The sequence below is a fragment of the Drosophila suzukii genome, chromosome Y (assembly GCF_043229965.1).
Source record: "Drosophila suzukii chromosome Y, CBGP_Dsuzu_IsoJpt1.0, whole genome shotgun sequence".
NCBI lineage: Eukaryota > Metazoa > Arthropoda > Insecta > Diptera > Drosophilidae > Drosophila > Drosophila suzukii.
In genome coordinates this window covers 3,292,304-3,312,219 of record NC_092085.1, presented here as the reverse complement: position 1 = coordinate 3,312,219, position 19,916 = coordinate 3,292,304, and the positions used below count along the sequence as shown (strand labels likewise).

Genomic DNA, 19,916 nt, shown 5'->3' with positions numbered 1-19,916 from the left:
CGCCAATGATTTCATCAAGGCCATACGCTTATATAACAATATCTAAATTTTGTTAATAACTATATATAAATAAACTTTTGCAGAAAATATGTAAATAGCTTAAGGCCCAGTAGCTACCCTTCAGTTCTGCAGTAGGGACGCGGTGACATGGCTCAAGGCAAAAAGCTTTTTTTGTGCCTAAAACGCTGTGCCGCTGTTGACGTCAGCAGAGCAGTCGGCGCAGCGTAGAAGACTGCCCACGAAAACGATCGTGCAACAAAGAGAGGCAGATATTCGGATATTTCCCTCTCTTTCTTGTCTTATAATCTGCCTGCACTCCGCGCTCGCAGAGACAAATTTCGGCTGGTCCGTTATTTTTTTTTGCGTCTCTCCGTTATGTTCGGCTAGCGACTAATATTTCGGCGGAAAAATTTTCGTGGAGAAGCGACATGTGAATGCCCTAATATTTTAGGAGCATTATTGTGTATCGAAAAAAACAACTAATATTGTTTTATAAAAGTAAACTATTTGATTATAGTAAAATTTAGTAAATTGAATTTACTTATAATGTTATATTTACTTATTATACATTCTTATTACAATATAATTTTATAGTTAAGTTATAGAAATTTAGTCCGTTAAAATTGATTTAAGTATTTAAAACATTTAAGTATTAACATTTAAAAAAAAATCGTTTTGTATTTTTTACTCAAGAAGTAAAAACTATATAGTCGGATATATTTTACTTTAGAAAGGGTATAGGTGCAGTGGCACGCGCCAACAGCGAAGAGAAAACAAAAGAAATCTAGTAAAGGGGTGAGAAGACTTGGTGCATTCTGTTTGAGTGATTGAAAGGGAAGCATCCATTTTAATGGTGCGCAGCAGAGTTACTTTAATCGCTTAGTTAATATAATAAAGTCAGGTAAGTGCTACATTAAGTTTAAGATGTTGTGCATTGATCTTAGTTTAAAGTACGTAAATTTTGAAGGTATTCAATGGGTTCCGTTAGCCGAAAGTGGATGACGAAATGTTTTGTGCCAATAAAAATTCTGCAACAAGCTATAAAAGGTAAATATACAATTAAACAAATAAAACGCATTTTTTAAACATATGTTTTTTCAGGAGCGTTGGCCAAGGATTCAGAGGACCCGGACAAAGGTTTAAGAACGGCGATGTCTAACGTTAAAAATAAGCTTACGAAGCAAAAAAACAGAAACAATAATTGTACAATTTTTGAAAATCTAAATAGTACCATATAATTAAAATGAATTAAAATGAAATGAATTAAATTCTATATTTTTTTAATTGAAAACTCAAGGAAAAATTCTGATTTTCACAAGTGATTCACTTGGGACGTGTCCCTTGCAAGTGATTTCACAAGTGATAACTCAAGGAAAAATTCTGATTTTCCCAAGTGATTCACTTGGGACGAGTCACCGGCACGTGACAGGCCATACGAAAAATGAGTATAAGGAAAAAGTGAAGTCCCGTAGGACTTCGAAAAATTTTCATTTGAATTTTCACTTGTGAAAATGCGGACATCCCATACAATTTTCTATATGGAGCGTCACTTGTTCTTCACTTGTGCAAGAGGACATGTCCCACGGGATTCACAAGGTGATTCACAAGTGGAACTTTTTTTTTGGAACTGAAGGGCTGTAACTTTAGTTACCAACACCAATAACCAATCTTTCTATACCGTTCGTACTCGAGACATCCTCAACCGCCACCAACCAAAGATTATATTACTGTGGATTCCAGGTAACGACACATCAGACCTAGCAGCAAAAGAAGCTCACAACAAAAGAAGCCCACAGGTTATGGAATGCAACTATAACTTCACAGACACACAGTTATTCATTAAAAATACTTTCAAAAAACAAATGGAATCGATCTGGCAAAATGCATCTGAACACTACAAATATGTCAACGAAAAGAAATGATCAATTAAAGATTACACCATCCCATCCGAAGACAACATCAACCGCAGAGATCTCACAAAATTCTTAAGACTACGTTTTGGACACTCAAGATACACCCATGAGCATGTTCTCAATAAACAACCCCCACCCCAGTGCGAGCACTGCAGTACGCGAAACAACGTGCTGCACTTTTTCCTCTCCATAAAGTCACCTGATGCCCTATCCCCAAAATCCACCAATATCGCCAGCGCCAATGATTTCATCAAGGCCATACGCTTATATAACAATATCTAAATTTTGTTAATAACTATATATAAATAAACTTTTGCAGAAAATATGTAAATAGCTTAAGGCCCAGTAGCTATAGCTAAATTAAGTGGTTGGTGGCAATTTGCAATTGTCCCAAAACCAGAATATAAATAAATAAATACCGCCACTGAGGCACTAAATACAATTCTCGATCTCCAACCCCTGGACCTACTTGCCAAAAGCTGGGCATCAGCCACAGCGCTGAGGCTCCGTGAAGCAGCGGCATGGACAACAGGCTCCACGGGTCACTCCAATATCATATCAAAGCATTCACCCCTACCACGTTATACAGACTACGCCCACCCCATAGTCGACTTCAAAAGAAGATACAAAATTTATATACCCACCCGTTCAGACTGGGACAACCTCCCACATAAATTCGTAAACGCCGTCAACATATACACTGACGGCTCCAAGCTTAACTCCCAAACAGGTGGGGGAGTCTTTTCCCCCGAACTAGACTTAAAAGTCTCATTCCACCTACCAGACCACTGTAGTGTTTTTCAAGCGGAAGTGATTGCAATTCAGGAAGCCACTACCCACCTGAACACGTCTGTACATCAAGACATAGATATCTTCATCTTCTCGGATAGTCAAGCTGCCCTCAGGGCCCTCGACTCCTACACAACGAGCTCAAAAACAATCTCTGAATGCCGCAAATCTCTTAACGAGATGGCCACTCATCTGAGTATCAACCTCATCTGGGTGCCTGGACACCGCAACATTGAGGGCAACTGCATAGCAGACGAGCTAGCAAGACAGGGGACAACCGCCGATATCCTTCGCGATAAGGATACGGTAGGGATGCACATGGCTACCTGCAAGCTCCATCTCAGGTAGAGATTGTATACTCTTTCCAACAACCGTTGGAACTCAATCTCAACATGCCACAATTCTAGACTCACATGGCCAAACTACAACACGAAAAGAACAAAAACTCTCCTACAATGTAGCAGGGAGAACATCTCCACTCTCCTAAATGCCCTCACGGGCCACTGTCTTATAGGGACTCATGCGATAAGGCTGGGTCTAAGTAACCACGACTTCTGCCGCAGCTGCAAACAGATAGACGAAGAGGAGAGCATCGAACACCTCCTATGCTTCTGCCCAGCGCATAACCTAAAGCGCTTTCAAACCCTAGGTTGCTACACACTTCCGAACCTTGCGGCCATTCAGGACGTAAGCATTCACAAACTACTATGTTTCTTGAGAAAAACAGAATACTTCGCGAAAGCAGATAACCCATGAGCTAGGGAAACGGATCTTTTCGGAGATCATGTGGTATCACAAGGGGCCGGTGACACGTCCCAAGTGAAATCACTTGTGAAAATAACATTTTTCCCATGAGTTTTCACTTATGAAATCACTTGCAAGTGACACGTCCCAAGTCAAATCACTTGTGAAAATCAGATTTTTTCCATGCGTTTTCACTTATTAAATCACTTGCAAGTTACACGTCCCAAGTGAAATCACTTGTGAAAATCAGATTTTTTCCATGAGTTTTCACTTATTAAATCACTTGCAAGTGACACGTCCCAAGTGAAATCACTTGTAAAAATCAGAATTTTTCCATGAGTTTTCACTTATTAAATCACTTGCAAGTGACACGTCCCAAGTGAAATCACTTGTGAAAATCAGATTTTTTCCATGAGCTTTCACTTATTAAATCACTTGCAAGTCACACGTCCCAAGTGAAATCACTTGTGAAAATCAGAATTTTTCCATGAGTTTTCACTTATGAAATCACTTGCAAGTGACACGTCCCAAGTGAAATCACTTGTGAAAATCAGATTTTTTCCGTGAGTTTTCACTTATAGAATTTATTTTTTATTATTGTTGAACGTTGATGCACTAAGAGCAGTACAAACAAGTGGCCCAAACGACACCAAGCACGTGCTTGTTACGCGCGGGCCCATTTTTATTTCGGGCAAATACGGTTCGCGAGGAAGGTACATAGAACAAATAAAGACAGGTCAAAACATAGATCAACAAGATTAAAGCAAATGAGCTAAGATTTTAGTTTTTAGTACAGGGATAGAAGTTGAGGAACAAATTAAATGATACAGGTTGTTATAATTATTAGAAAGAACGCGAAAGGGCTCATGCTGACTAAAATTAGATGAACATCGTGGCAAGTTAACAGGATGGTAGTTTCGCATTAGTCTAACAGGAACATTGAAACTTAGGCGGCTTACCAAATCTACAGAATCAATATCGCCTCTGATAAGATTATTCATAAAAATAGTACCAAGCATAATTCTACGGCTTACTAGAGTAGGCAAATTAATTAATAGCAATCTACTCGAGTAAGAAGGCAACCTGACGTTTTAATCCCAGTTCAAACCACGTAAGGCAAAAAGAAGAAATTGTTTCTGTACGGACTCTATACGGTCAATGTGCACTTGATACTGAGGACTCCAAACGGAAGAACAGTATTCTAAATTAGGTCGGACAAGTGAGGTAAATAATAATTTGGTAGTGTATGGATCATCAAATTCTTTAGACCAACGCTTTATAAACCCAAGAACACTCATAGCTTTATTTACAGTAGAGGTTATGTGGGAGTCAAATTTAAGTTTAGGATCTAGGAGAACACCTAAATCGTTTACTGAGTATATTCGGTCCAAGGACATGTTCTGAAGAGAGTAACTCATGAACATTGGCGTACCCCTATAAAAAGTCATAACGTTGCATTTAAGATAGTTTAAATTCAAAAGGTTGTACTGAGACCATTCCTGGAATCTATTTAAGTCTGACTGCAAGCAGAAACCAGATTCAATGTTATTATATGAAAAACAAAGCTTAACATCATCAGCATACATTAGTACACGAGAGTGATTTACGATAGAAAGAAGATCATTTATAAACAGAGTAAACAGCAAAGGGCCTAAATGACTGCCCTGAGGCACTCCAGATGTCACGTTGATCATCTTGGAAACAGCGTTTTTGAATAAAACCCTCTGAGATCTACCATTCAAATAACTTGAAATCCAAGTTAACAGATTATTCGGAAACCCAAGCAGATCTAATTTGAATAAAAGAAGAGAGTGGTTAACAGAGTCAAAGGCTTTACTAAAATCTGTATATATAACGTCCGTCTGTAATTTTTTGTTAAATCCATCTAGTACAAAAGATGTCAATTCGAGCAGGTTAGTGGTGGTCGATCTACGCTTAACAAAACCATGTTGACACGGCGATATTAAAGAGGAGCACAAATGTTGCAACTGAGAGGTAATAATGCGTTCAAATGTTTTAGGAATTGCAGACAATTTGGAGATTCCTCTATAGTTCTGAGCATTAACCTTCGCACCCTTTTTGTGGAGTGGAATAATAAAAGAATCTTTCCAGATAGTAGGAAAAACAGATGATGAGATAGACAAATTAAAAAGTTTAAGAATGGGTTTACAAATAGTTCGGGCACAAAACTTAAGAACACACCCAGGGAGTCCATCTGGCCCCGGAGAATAGGTTGGCGTTATAGTTTCTAAATCCCTTAAGAGAGAACTCTCGGTGATTACAGGAGAAAAAATACAATTTGCCCTGTTTAAGTGATTAGGGTAGCTAGAATTAGACCATGAAACAGAACTATAAGTAGATTGGAAGAATTCAGCAAATAAATCTGCAATTTCGGGATCCGTAGATGCCTCAATAGAGTTTAATCGTACGGATGATGGCAATGCTGAAGACTTTCGCTTAGCATTGACAAAGTTATAAAATTTCCTCGGATCCTTTGAAAATTCAAATTTACATTGGTTCAAATACATGGAATAGCAATGAGTGTTAAGTACATTAAAATTAGTACGAGCCACCACATATCTTGAAAAATCGGATGGCCTACCCGACTTTTTGTACTTTTTATAGAAGTTTGTTTTTAGGTTTCTAAGTCTTTGCAACTGATTGGTAAACCAAGGTGGCCTGTCTAACTTAGGAGGAAAACTGTCAGGAACACATTCACTGAAAAAAGAGTTTAGGACAGTATAAAATAGTTCCGTAGCACTTTCAATATCCAAGCAATTATATAAATTTGTCCAGTTATATTGTGAAATCAAGTTGTTGAGTTTACTAAAGTCACATTTACGAAAGCATCTACATTTATTTGGAGAAAGTGAAGGAGAGAGGGTATCAATGCTGGGAAGACAAATTGTAAGTTCTAATGTGGGATGATACTGGTCTTCAGGCACAACTAGTGGGTCAATTCTAGATACAGTGACTTCAGACGGATCTAAAACAAATACTAGATCTAATTGTCTGTTTAGTGAATTACGTATAAAGCTAACTTGCTGTAATGATAATTCTAACAGACCGGCAACGAAGTCATGGTCAGATAAAGGGGTAGAGACAAGTGAGTCAGTGGAAAGGGACCAAGAAATGTCAGGGAGATTGAAATCACCCAAAACAATTAAAAGATCCCTTTCGGAAATATGAGATAAAACAGTTTTTATTGCAGACGAATGTTGCTCATAAATTGTTAAGTCGGATCCAGGTGGAATATAAGAACAAGTTACATAAATAGAAAAAGATTTCAAAGAAACTTTAACACCAACGAATTCTATGTCATTGGGATTAAGAAAGTATATTCTCTCCGATGATAAAGTAGAGGTAACGGCAACCAGCACCCCACCCCCCTACGAGGAGAGCGATCAGTTCTATACGTATTAAAATTTTTAGACAGAACTTCGGAGTCTGATATCTCCGGTTTCAGCCAAGTCTCAGTAAAGGCCAGAATGTCTTCAGAAAAGGCAGAGGAGTCAGCATAAAGCTTAGGTAGTTTCATATTGAGTCCCCTAACATTTTGATAGGCCAAAAATAAGCTGCTCAGTTTTTTGGCGCAGGTACAGTCGTGGAAGGCCTATTATTAGTTCTCCGTCTGTTTGGAACAAATTCTTTAATGACCAATTCATCATTAAGCCAAAAACTTTTAGAATTTAGTACATTAAATACTTCCGGAGGAGCAGATATTTTAAATGAAGATATCATACGAACATATGGAAATTTAAACTCCTCCACTGTGATGTTTTGAGATGGGAATTCCAGTTGTATAAATTCCAAAACATCTGCAGATGTGGTTTCAGGTGTTAAACGAGACACAAATAATTGCTTCCTATATGGAACAACCGAGAGGCTCTTTCTTCCACCATTTGCAATCTGAACATCGTTCGTCTGATTACCAAGACTAGGGACTCCTATAGAGCTAACTTCACCAGTAGGCACAGAAAGCTGCATAGGGTTTGACCCCTTAGTCTGGTAGTCTTTGGTACCTATGGGTACTGCTGTCAGAGAAACTTTAGGTCCCCCAGACCCAGTAGATGCCGACATAGCTGCCGTTACCGATCGGGTACAAATATTTGGAGCTAAGTTGGGATTTGGAACTGATGCCTTTACGGGAGCAGATTTTGAAAGAGCGGTCTTTTTGCGTTTAGGTGACCCTACTGACATTTTTTTATTATCAAGGTCCGCCTTAAACTCTTTAAAATCAGCAACTACGCTCATAAGCTTATCAAAAAGTTTCATAAAACGATCATTGGTCAGCGCAACATAGCCATCCAAATCACGGTCTATTTCAACGCAAGAGGCACAAGTCCACGAAAAACCAACACGCAGATCAATAAAATCTTTTACTCTGCCAACAAGTCCAGTACATTTTGGATGAATGACTGTATTGCAGAGACGACGATAAATAAAAACATCATTAGGTGACGATCCAAACTCACAATCTTTCTTGGAACAAAAAAGAGCCATTTTTACGTATTTAAATTTAAGAAAAAAAGTTGTTTATAAAACCAAAGTATCAAAAGAATTATAAATACCTCACTTAATTTGACACTGGGATCAAACAATAAAAATGTAGACACACAAAAACACAAAAGTATAAGAGCGCGAAGAGACTGCGAAAGCGAGAGAGCGCGACAGAGTGGCTGTCGACTGAGCGTGGCTTGCGAAACACAAACAAAATATACACGACAACAGTTGCGACGACAAGAAACGGGAGAGAGATTACAAGAGAGAGAGATTACAGATTATGGGAAACAACAACAAAAGCTATTGAAACAAATGCACCGCAGCTTACAGAAGTTACAATAACAAAATGCACAGGTTAAAATCAGAGTTAGGTTTTGTTAAAATTGCTACAATAAAATAGACAATTAAACGATTAGACGACGACTAAGACACAAAATCAAGGCACCAGTAACACAGATATTAATGACAAATTGACAAAAATCACAGAGCACAAGATAAACACAACCGGTCACAAGCGACGCTAAATCGAATTGAAAATACATAAATTTGTATATATTTTTAAATATATATTAATTAAATAATGTTATTTAGGTTTTCTGTTAAAGGACAATTATTGTTAGTAAGCCTAATTTTGTGTTACGTTAATTTGCTTTTTACATTGGTCATCGCCTTCCTTAAACCTTTGTCCGGGTCCTCCGAATCCTTGGCCAACGCTCCTGATAACGATCGTAACGAGTGATACACCAATCGAAAGGTATCGCAAAAACCAAAAAGATTGCATACCAAGACTTTCGAAATATAGATTTGTTTGGGAGAAAAGGCGGTGAAAGTGTAAAAGTAAAATTTTAAAAAATTGGGGCTGCTGGATACGGTGGTGCTAAAAACCCCCGGCTATTTAGCTAGTTTTATTCTTACTGGGAATACGCGTCGAATGACACCTCATTTGTTGAAATGAATTTTAAAAGCAGTTAAAACTTATACCAAAAGTACACCAAACTTTTATAAACTATATACTTATGTTTGTTTAATTAAGTTTAGTTCGTCCTAACTTGTTTCCAGTCCATTTTTAAAGTACTTAGACCAGATAATATTGAGAAACAACACGATCCTTGAACGATCACATTTTCCCCAATTTCAAAGGCGACTCAACATACAAGCTCAAAGTGTCCCAACTTACAGACCTCCAAATTTTCCGACCTCTCCCCTAAAAATTAAAAAAATTACATGAATATTTTCTTGTTATTTTCAGAAATAAAAATGTAAACGTGACCAAGGCTATAGAAGCCGCTTTAGAGCTAGGACTAGTAGGGACGTCAGGCCGTTTGTCAGAAAACGAGTACCAAATAATGCTTACGTCTTTACGTAAAAATTTTTGTATTGCCAATAGTGGATATTTTAAGCAAAAAAATGCTCCAAAAAAATGGCAGAAACGAATTTTCCTAAATTACAAAAGAGTTTTAGAAAAGTTGAATTTAAAAAGAAAGACTTTTTTATTGGAAAATAAATCAGAGAAATCAGAAAATGAATTTCCTGAAGTGGTAGTGGCTTCCTGAATTGCAATCACTTCCGCTTGGAAAACACTACAGTGGTCTGGTAGGCGGAATGAGACTTTTAAGTCTAGTTCGGGGGAAAAGACTCCCCCACCTGTTTGGGAGTTAAGCCTGGAGCCGTCAGTGTATATGTTGACGGCGTTTACGAATTGATGTGGGAGGTTGTCCCAGTCTGAACGGGTGGGTATATAAATTTTGTATCTTCTTTCGAAGTCGACTATGGGTGGGGCGTAGTCTGTAGAACGTGGTAGGGGTGAATGCTTTGATAGGATATTGGAGTGACCCGTGGAGCCTGTTGTCCATGCCGCTGCTTCACGGAGCCTCAGCGCTGTGGCTGATGCCCAGCTTTTGGCAAGTAGGTCTAGGGGTTGGAGATCGAGAATTGTATTTAGTGCCTCAGTGGCTGTAGTGCGCAGCGCCCCACTGATGCAGAGCTCTGCTCTTCTTTGGATCTTGTGAAGGATCCGGAGGTTACAGTTTTTATCTAGAGAAGGCCACCAAACGATGTTTCCGTAGAGTAGAATGGGCCTGACTATTGCAGTATATAGCCAGTGAACTATCATGGGGGAGAAACCCCACTTCCTCCCCATGGCTTTTTTACAAGCGAAGAGGGCTATGGCCGCTTTGCGTGTGCGATCTAGGCTGTTATCAGTCCAGAGGAGCTTTTTGTCAAGAATGACACCTAGGTACTTTGCTTGGTTGCTAAAGGTTAGGCGCGTTTGGTGTAGTTTTGGGGGAACTAGAATTGGTACCTTGTACTTTTTTGTAAAGAGAACTAGTTCGGTTTTTTCCGGGTTAACTCACAGTCCACATCCAGCTGTCCACCGGGAGAGGGTGGATAGGGCTGTCTCCATTAGATTGCAAAGGGTTTGCGGGAATTTACCCTGCAGTAGGATAACCACGTCATCCGCGTAGGCTACCACTTTTGTGCCCGCCTCTTCTAGGAGTGAAAGCAGTTTGTTGACCACTAAAACCCATAGAAGAGGTGAGAGTACGCCCCCTTGTGGGGTTCCTCTACTGACGTTCCTGGTCGAGTGGGCCGGTCCCATAGTGGAGTGCACTACCCTGCTGGTTAGCATGTTGTGTATGAGTCCCACTATGGGCCGCTCAATGCCCAGTTCAGTCAGAGCACAAGTAATCGCCGTTGGGGTGACGTTGTTAAAGGCGCCTTCTATGTCTAGAAACGCTACAAGAGAGTATTCCTTATTGCGGAAGCCTCGTTCTATACTGTACACTAGAGAGTGGAGGGCGGTATCGGTTGACCTACCCTTACGGTACGCATGCTGTGCGTCAGAGAGTAGGCTATGGTCGATGGTTAGTCTGATATGGGTGTCGATTAGCCTTTCCAGGGTCTTCAACAAGAAGGAAGAGAGACTGATCGGGCGGAAGTCCTTTGGGTTGGTGTGGGAGGGCTTGCCGGCTTTCGGTGTAAAAATTTCCTTAACGTCCAGCCACCTTGTTGGAATATGGTTTAGAGCAAGGCAGCCGTGGAAGATGGCTGTCAGCCAGGGAAGGGACATACATATCTAGTGTCCGTTGTAACTGGGCCGGGAAGAACCCATCTGGGCCAGGTGATTTGAAGGGCTTGAAAGAGTTGCCATCGGATGTGTCCCAAACCTACCTAGATCGATAGATCTTATCTTTCTTAACAATCTAGCATTTTAGAATTTTCGATTTGGTCCCCAAAAAGCGAGATAATTTAAAAATAAAAAGAGCCCCCATGTTCCAAATTCCACCGTTCCACTTTCGTTGCTAACAGGCCGACGCTAATTTGACGCACATCTTCAAATTAGCGTCGGCCTGTTAGCAACGAAAGTGGAACGGTGGAATTTGGAACATGGGGGCTCTTTTTATTTTTAAATTTTCTCGCTTTTTGGGGACCAAATCGGAAATTCTAAAATGCTAGATTGTTAAGAAAGATAAGATCTATCGATCTAGGTAGGTTTGGGACACATCCGATGTCAACTCTTTCAAGCCCTTCAAATCACCTGGCCCAGATGGGTTCTTCCCGGCCCAGTTACAACGGACACTAGATATGTCCCTTCCCTGGCTGACAGCCATCTTCCACGGCTGCCTTGCTCTAAACCATATTCCAACAAGGTGGCTGGACGTTAAGGAAATTTTTACACCGAAAGCCGGCAAGCCCTCCCACACCAACCCAAAGGACTTCCGCCCGATCAGTCTCTCTTCCTTCTTGTTGAAGACCCTGGAAAGGCTAATCGACACCCATATCAGACTAACCATCGACCATAGCCTACTCTCTGACGCACAGCATGCGTACCGTAAGGGTAGGTCAACCGATACCGCCCTCCACTCTCTAGTGTACAGTATAGAACGAGGCTTCCGCAATAAGGAATACTCTCTTGTAGCGTTTCTAGACATAGAAGGCGCCTTTAACAACGTCACCCCAACGGCGATTACTTGTGCTCTGACTGAACTGGGCATTGAGCGGCCCATAGTGGGACTCATACACACCATGCTAACCAGCAGGGTAATGCACTCCACTATGGGACCGGCCCACTCGACCAGGAACGTCAGTAGAGGAACCCCACAAGGGGGCGTACTCTCACCTCTTCTATGGGTTTTAGTGGTCAACAAACTGCTTTCACTCCTAGAAGAGGCGGGCACAAAAGTGGTAGCCTACGCGGATGACGTGGTTATCCTACTGCAGGGTAAATTCCCGCAAACCCTTTGCAATCTATTGGAGACAGCCCTATCCACCCTCTCCCGGTGGACAGCTGGCTGTGGACTGTGAGTTAACCCGGAAAAAACCGAACTAGTTCTCTTTACAAGGAAGTACAAGGTACCAATTCTAGTTCCCCCAAAACTACACCAAACGCGCCTAACCTTTAGCAACCAAGCAAAGTACCTAGGTGTCATTCTTGACAAAAAGCTCCTCTGGACTGATAACATACTAGATCGCACACGCAAAGCGGCCATAGCCCTCTTCGCTTGTAAAAAAGACATGGGGAGGAAGTGGGGTTTCTCCCCCATGATAGTTCACTGGCTATATACTGCAATAGTCAGGCCCATTCTACTCTACGGAAACATCGTTTGGTGGCCTTCTCTAGATAAAAACTGTAACCTCCGGATCCTTCACAAGATCCAAAGAAGAGCAGAGCTCTGCATCAGTGGGGCGCTGCGCACTACCGCCACTGAGGCACTAAATACAATTCTCGATCTCCAACCCCTGGACCTACTTGCCAAAAGCTGGGCATCAGCCACAGCTCTGAGGCTCCGTGAAGCAGCGGCATGGACAACAGGCTCCACGGGTCACTCCAATATCCTATCAAAGCATTCACCCCTACCACGTTCTACAGACTACGCCCCACCCATAGTCGACTTCGAAAGAAGATACAAAATTTATATACCCATCCGTTCAGACTGGGACAACCTCCCACATCAATTCGTAAACGCCGTCAACATATACACTGACGGCTCCAAGCTTAACTCCCAAACAGGTGGGGGAGTCTTTTCCCCCGAACTAGACTTAAAAGTCTCATTCCGCCTACCAGACCACTGTAGTGATTTCAGAGCGGAAGTGATTGCAATTCAGGAAGCCACTACCACTAACTTCAGGAAATTCATTTTCTGATTTCTCTGATTTATTTTCCAATAAAAAAGTCTTTCTTTTTAAATTCAACTTTTCTAAAACTCTTTTGTAATTTAGGAAAATTCGTTTCTGCCATTTTTTTCAAGCATTTTTTTGCTTAAAATATCCACTATTGGCAATATAAAAATTTTTACGTAAAGACGTAAGAATTATTTGGTACTCGTTTTCTGACAAACGGCCTGACGTCCCTATTAGTCCTAGCTCTAAAGCGGCTTCTATAGCCTTGGTCACGTTTACATTTTTATTTCTGAAAATAACAAGAAAATATTCATGTAATTTCTTTAATTTTTAGGGGAGAGGTCGGAAAATTAGGAGGTCTGTAAGTTGGGACACTTTGAGCTTGTATGTTGAGTCGCCTTTGAAATTGGGGAAAATGTGATCGTTCAAGGATCGTGTTGTTTCTCATTATTATCTGGTCTAAGTACTTTAAAAATGGACTGGAAACAAGTTAAGTCGAACTAAACTTAATTTAACAAACATGAGTATATAGTTTATAAAAGTTTGGTGTACTTTTGGTATAAGTTTTAATTGCTTTTAAAATTCATTTCAACAAATGAGGGGTCATTCGACGCTTATTCCCAGTAAGAATAAAACTAGCTAAATAGCCGGGGGTTTTTAGCCCCACCGTATCCAGCAGCTCCAATTTTCTAAAATTTTACTTTTACACTTTCACCGCCTTTTCTCCCAAACAAATCTATATTTCGACAGTCTTGGTATGCAATCTTTTTGGTTTTTACGATACCTTCCCTTCAGTTCCAAAAAAAAAGTTTCATTTGTGAATCACCTTGTGAATCCCGTGGGACATGTCCTCTTGCACAAGTGAAGAACAAGTGACGCTCCATATAGAAAATTGTATGGGATGTCCGCATTTTCACAAGTGAAAATTCAAATGAAAATTTTTCGAAGTCCTACGGGATTTCACTTGTTCCTTATACTCATTTTTCGTATGGCCTGTCACGTGCCGGTGACTCGTCCCAAGTGAATCACTTGGGAAAATCAGAATTTTTCCTTGAGTTTTCACTTGTGAAATCACTTGCAAGGGACACGTCCCAAGTGAAACACTTGGGAAAATCAGAATTTTTCCTTGAGTTTTCACTTGTGAAATCACTTGCAAGGGACATGTCCCAAGTGAATCACTTGTGAAAATCAGAATTTTTCCATGAGTTTTCAATTAAAAAAATATAGAAGTTAATTCATTTCATTTTAATTCATTTTAATTATATGGTACTATTTAGATTTTCAAAAATTGTACAATTATTGTTTCTGTTTTTTTGCTTCGTAAGCTTATTTTTAACGTTAGACATCGCCGTTCTTAAACCTTTGTCCGGGTCCTCTGAATCCTTGGCCAACGCTCCTGAAAAAACATATGTTTAAAAAATGCGTTTTATTTGTTTAATTGTATATTTACCTTTTATAGCTTGTTGCAGAATTTTTATTGGCACAAAACATTTCGTCATCCACTTTCGGCTAACGGAACCCATTGAATACCTTCAAAATTTACGTACTTTAAACTAAGATCAATGCACAACATCTTAAACTTAATGTAGCACTTACCTGACTTTATTATATTAACTAAACGATTAAAGTAACTCTGCTGCGCACCATTAAAATGGATGCTTCCCTTTCAATCACTCAAACAGAATGCACCAAGTCTTCTCACCCCTTTACTAGATTTCTTTTGTTTTCTCTTCGCTGTTGGCGCGTGCCACTGCACCTATACCCTTTCTAAAGTGAAATATATCCGACTATATAGTTTTTACTTCTTGAGTAAAAAATACAATACGATTTTTTTTTAAATGGTAATACTTAAATGTTTTAAATACTTAAATCAATTTTAACGGACTAAATTTCTATAACTTAACTAAAAAATTATATTGTAATAAAAATGTATAATAAGTAAATATAACATTATAAGTAAATTCAATATACTAAATTTTACTATAATCAAATAGTTTACTTTTATAAAACAATATTAGTTGTTTTTTTCGATACACAATAATGCTCCTAAAATATTAGGGCATTCACATGTCGCTGCTCCACGAAAATTTTTCCGCCGAAATATTAGTCGCTAGCCGAACATAACGGAGAGACGCAAAAAAAATAACGGACCAGCCGAAATTTGTCTCTGCGAGCGCGGAGTGCAGGCAGATTATAAGACAAGAAAGAGAGGGATATATCCGAATATCTGCCTCTCTTTGTTGCACGATCGTTTTCGTGGGCAGTCTTCTACGCTGCGCCGACTGCTCTGCTGACGTCAACAGCGGCACAGCGTTTTAGGCACAAAAAAAAAACAAAAAAAGCTTTTTGCCTTGAGCCATGTCACCGCGTCCCTACTGCAGAACTGAAGGGTTTCGATTGGTGTATCACTCGTGTGAACAGCGCCTAATATAGTATATACCAAACCTTCAATATTAGTGTAGAATAAGTCCTTTTTTATAATGTTACCAGACTCTACAAATGTAAAGTAGTCGAGACAGAGTCGTACTCAAGAGCAGAACGTGCGCAGAACACTTATAGTTATAATTTCTATATGTAACCTTATATCCAACACAACTATCCTAAATAAAACCTACACCACTCAAAAAGCTACCCTTCTCAGTTCAGAAGTGGGATCAGTGTGGTTGGAAATGTGTGAAGCGGAGGAGTTGTGCCAAGAACTCTAAGAAAGCAGCAAGAATCGTCGGCGTGGAAAGTTTGCAATGGGATGTGTTCCCAGGTCTATGTGACAGCTTAAATTGCAAATTACGGATTTGTTCCAGTTCTACGTGGCAGGCGGTTTCAAGGAAAGCAGATCGGGAATCTTAGTGAACCCGTGGAGTCAAGCACATCAGTTAGATCAGGATTCTTAGTGAGCCTGTGGCCGCAGAAGTCTCAAGAGCAGCAGAAGTCTCAAGAGAAGCCAAAGCACATACACACAAAGCGGTTGTGAGTATTGGTGAATTTTACAAGTCGATGCAAGTCAGAATTTTCTAGAAGCCGGAGCACATACATGCATACAAGGAGTTTGTGTGTATTGGTCAAGGGAGAAAGCAGATGCAGAACTTTGTGAGGTACATATAGTTGTGTCGCTCGTAAAGAGAACTGCCAACCTAGTCGCTAAAACAACATTAAAATGCCGAAAATAGCAGAACTTAAAGGCGACGTGTTAAGATTCCTGCTGAGATCTAGAAACGTGTCAGTTTCGGGCACCAGAGCCGAATTGGTTCAAAGACTAATACAGTTTGAACAATCGGAGGACGTAGAACTGCCAGCAGCAGTGGGTATCAACATGCAGCAAGAAGAAACGATGTCAGCACAGTCAGCGGCAATTTCACAATTGCAAAACGAGATGAAGGAACTAAAGGACATGTTAGCTCAATTAGTTACCGTTCAAATGGGAAACGCAGCACCAGCACATGCAGGAAGTCAGCAACAGCACCAAATAATCGATTTGGACATCAACGAGATTAACAACGAGAGCATTCCTGTACAGGCTACGAACAACGTGAGGCAAGCTTCAGTCAAGGAAATTGCCAGCACCTTGCCAGAATTTGATCCCAACGACGACAACGCCATTTCAGTCAATCAGTTCATCGATCGTGTCAACAAAGTGGTTGATGCCTACCAGTGGGACGAGAAGTTCCTGTTACTCGCCATTTATACAAAGCTTAAAGGTCCAGCCAAGATGTGGCTAGATTCATCACCCATTCTACACACTACGTGGAAAAACTTCGCCGATGCTATAAAGGATGAGTTCGGAGCAAATCCAGACGAAGCAGAAGTGCATTTCAACATGGCCAATGCAACCAGGCGACCAAAGGAGACGGTAAAGGAGTACTGTTCCAGGATGTCAGCCCTTGGGGTGCGCTACAAGCTCAGCGAGGCAGCGATCATCAGATATGTTCGCGCAGGTCTACAGCATCGTGAATTGCAAAACAGTATTGCAGCAATTCATTTCGCCACAATGAAACAGGTTCGTGATGCAGCCGAATCGTATTTCGTTAATCGATGTCGGCCAAATACGAACAAGAAAGAGTATTCACCGAAAGCCAGCAACTTCGAGCAGAAACCAGACAGCGATGTTAAACCACCAAGGACAAAGGAATCCGTTATATGCTACAACTGCGGAGAAAAAGGACACTTTGCCAATTCGTGTCCAAAGGAGAAGAAAAAGTCACGCTGTACCAAATGCAACAAGTTCCACGAGCCAAATGGAAGTTGCCAAGCCACCAATGTCATGCGTGTAGGAGCCGCAAATCAGGACAAACTTTTCACGAGGAAAATCTGCGTACACTCGCACGATTACAGCGCCTTCATCGACACGGGTAGTCAAGCCAGTCTCATCCGACAATCAGTTGCCGAGCAAATTAACGCCAAGCGCCACAAGTGCTCTATGAAGATTAGAGGCATTTGCGGAGGTTCATGTATCCTCACAGAAGCGATGACTGTGGATATGGATATCGATGGGAAGACGATTACAGCGAAAGTGTATATAGCAGACAACGATATATTGCAGGAGGACTTTCTGTTGGGACAGGACGTCATCATCTCCGCTCATCTCGAGCTCAACTTTGAGTCAGGCGATTCTAAAATCGAACGAGCAGTCCATCAGCCAACAACCCCTGTAAGCACCAATATCGGGAAGCTGCTAGAAAATTTTAAGAACGACAAAGAATGTAAGCAAATGCGCAGCTTACTGGAGAACTTCGCCGATGTTTTCTCGACAGGATTGGAAGGCATAGGAAAGACAAGCGTGGTCAAAGCAGACATCACCGTCGAAAGCAATCAGGTAGTAGCACAAGCCCCATACCGAGTATCCGAGCCAAAGAAAGAAATCGTAAGCAGCATGGTCGTCGAGCTGCTAAAGCAGGACATCATCACGTTGTCAACATCAGAGTACGCCAGCCCGGTGGTGCTCATCAAGAAGCCGAATGGTAGCGATCGAATGTGCGTCGATTACCGCCACCTAAACAAGCTGATCAAGAAGGAGAATTTTCCAGTGCCGAACATCGAAGAACGTCTGCAGCAGGCGAAAAGGTTTAAGTACTTCTCATCCCTAGACCTCAACAGTGGATACTATCAGATAGAGATAGTCCCAGAGAGCCGAAAGTTTACTGCCTTCATCACCACAGATGGATTATACGAATTCAAGCGACTTCCGTTCGGATTGAAGAACGCACCTGCGGTTTTTAATCGACTCATGGCAGAGTTACAAAAGAGAGTGCAGAAAGGCGACATGATACACTACATGGACGACATCCTTATTGGCAGTCAAACATTTGATGAGATGTACGAGAAGCTTGAGAGGATCCTAAAAGTTTTAAAGGAGTGCGGATTAACGCTAAACCTGGACAAATATGAGTTATATAAGCAGTCAATAACTTTCCTTGGTCACCAGATACACGCGGAAGGAATCAGTCCTGGAGAAATTAAGACGAACGCCATCAGAATGTTCCCGAAACCAGCCAATGTTACCGATGTGAGAAAGTTTTTGGGTCTCACTGGTTATTTCCGCAAATTCGTTCCTGGGTATGCCTTCATTTCAGCGCCATTAAGAATCCTATTGCGCAAGGATCAGCCGTTTTCGTGGAAAGCGCCTCAAGAAGAAGCCTTCGACGAATTAAAAAAATGATTAATATCAAATCCAGTTGTCACCAGCTATCGTCTAGACGCAGAACATGAACTACATACCGATGCCAGCGCCGTTGGTTTAGCCGGAGTTTTGCTACAACGTGAGGAGGACCAGCTGAAACCAATCGCTTATTATAGCCGAACTACTTCTAAGCCGGAGAAAAATTACCACAGCTACGAACTTGAGGCTCTAGCCGTCGTGGAATCGTTGGAGCGATTCAAAAACTACATTTATGGCAAAAAGATAAAGGTTATCACCGACTGCAATGCCCTAAAGACGTCGATGGAGAAACGAGAACTAACACCCCGGATTGCAAGATGGTGGTTACGCATTCAAGAATTCGACATAGATATCATTCATCGAGCAGGAACACAGATGAACCACGTGGACGCACTCAGTCGAGCTCCGTTCGAAGATGCTCGAGAGATGGATACCGCAAGTCTGAAAATAGCAAAAACGATAATCGACGAAGAGGACTGGCTATTTTCCATACAACTACAGGACGAGAAAATACAAAAAATTGTCGCAAACATGAAATTGGAAAAGAAATCTGAAAGCGACGAGTATGTGATCGAGCAAGATCGCTTGTTTCGAAAACATGGCAACAATTTATTATGGGTTGTGCCGAAGCAGTTAAGATTCCACATTTTACATGAATGTCACGATAAGGCCGGACATATGAGCACGGATAAGACTATGGCAAGAATTCTAAACTTATTTTGGTTTCCCCGATTGCGAAACTATGTCAAAAGCTACATAAAATCCTGTGTGGGCTGTGCGTTTTATAAAACACCAGGTGGACGTCAGGAAGGTCAGTACCACTACGATGACAACAAGCCGATTCCCTTTTCCACGATACACATGGACCACCTGGGGCCATTTCCAAAGAGTTCCAAGAGAAACGAGCATATTTTGGTAATAGTCGATGCATTCACCAAATTCACCATTGTACGAGCGGTGAAAAGCACAGCAACTAAACACGTCCTGGATGTCTTGCAAGATGTAACCAGCTACCTGGGAATGCCAGATCGAATTGTAACAGATCGTGGTACAGCATTTACATCAAAAGATTTCGAGAAGTACTGCAAGTCAAACAATGTGAAGCACATTTTAAATGCTGTAAGAACACCCAGAGCCAATGGTCACGCAGAGCGCACAAATCGCATAATTTTGTCAATGTTGTTACCTTCCAA

General features: G+C 40.9%; 2 long non-coding RNA genes across 5 annotated transcripts in view; one reads left to right on the top strand and one right to left on the bottom strand.

Moving 5' to 3' along the window:
• The window catches only part of LOC139353662 (uncharacterized), a 397,947-nt gene extending 396,679 nt beyond the window's left edge, over positions 1–1,268 (top strand). The window contains exons 2-4 of one of the 2 annotated variants that reach the window (XR_011604880.1): positions 114–901; positions 968–1,047; positions 1,102–1,268. This is a non-coding gene — a long non-coding RNA (uncharacterized lncRNA). Of the gene's footprint in view, positions 1–113; positions 1,048–1,101 lie in introns of both variants that reach the window. The other variant, XR_011604879.1, reaches the window with a different exon arrangement.
• A 13,031-nt stretch (positions 1,269–14,299) lies between these two features.
• On the bottom strand, positions 14,300–15,443 carry LOC139353655 (uncharacterized). 3 transcript variants are annotated; one of them, XR_011604865.1, is made up of 3 exons: positions 15,070–15,443; positions 14,521–14,837; positions 14,300–14,466 (listed from the first exon to the last, which is right to left on the bottom strand). It is a non-coding gene; the product is annotated as an uncharacterized lncRNA (long non-coding RNA). The 3 variants fall into 3 exon arrangements; XR_011604866.1 differs by lacking the exon at positions 15,070–15,443 and having other exon boundaries at positions 14,521–14,600; positions 14,667–15,049; XR_011604864.1 differs by lacking the exon at positions 15,070–15,443 and having other exon boundaries at positions 14,521–15,061.
• Positions 15,444–19,916: the final 4,473 nt, after the last annotated feature.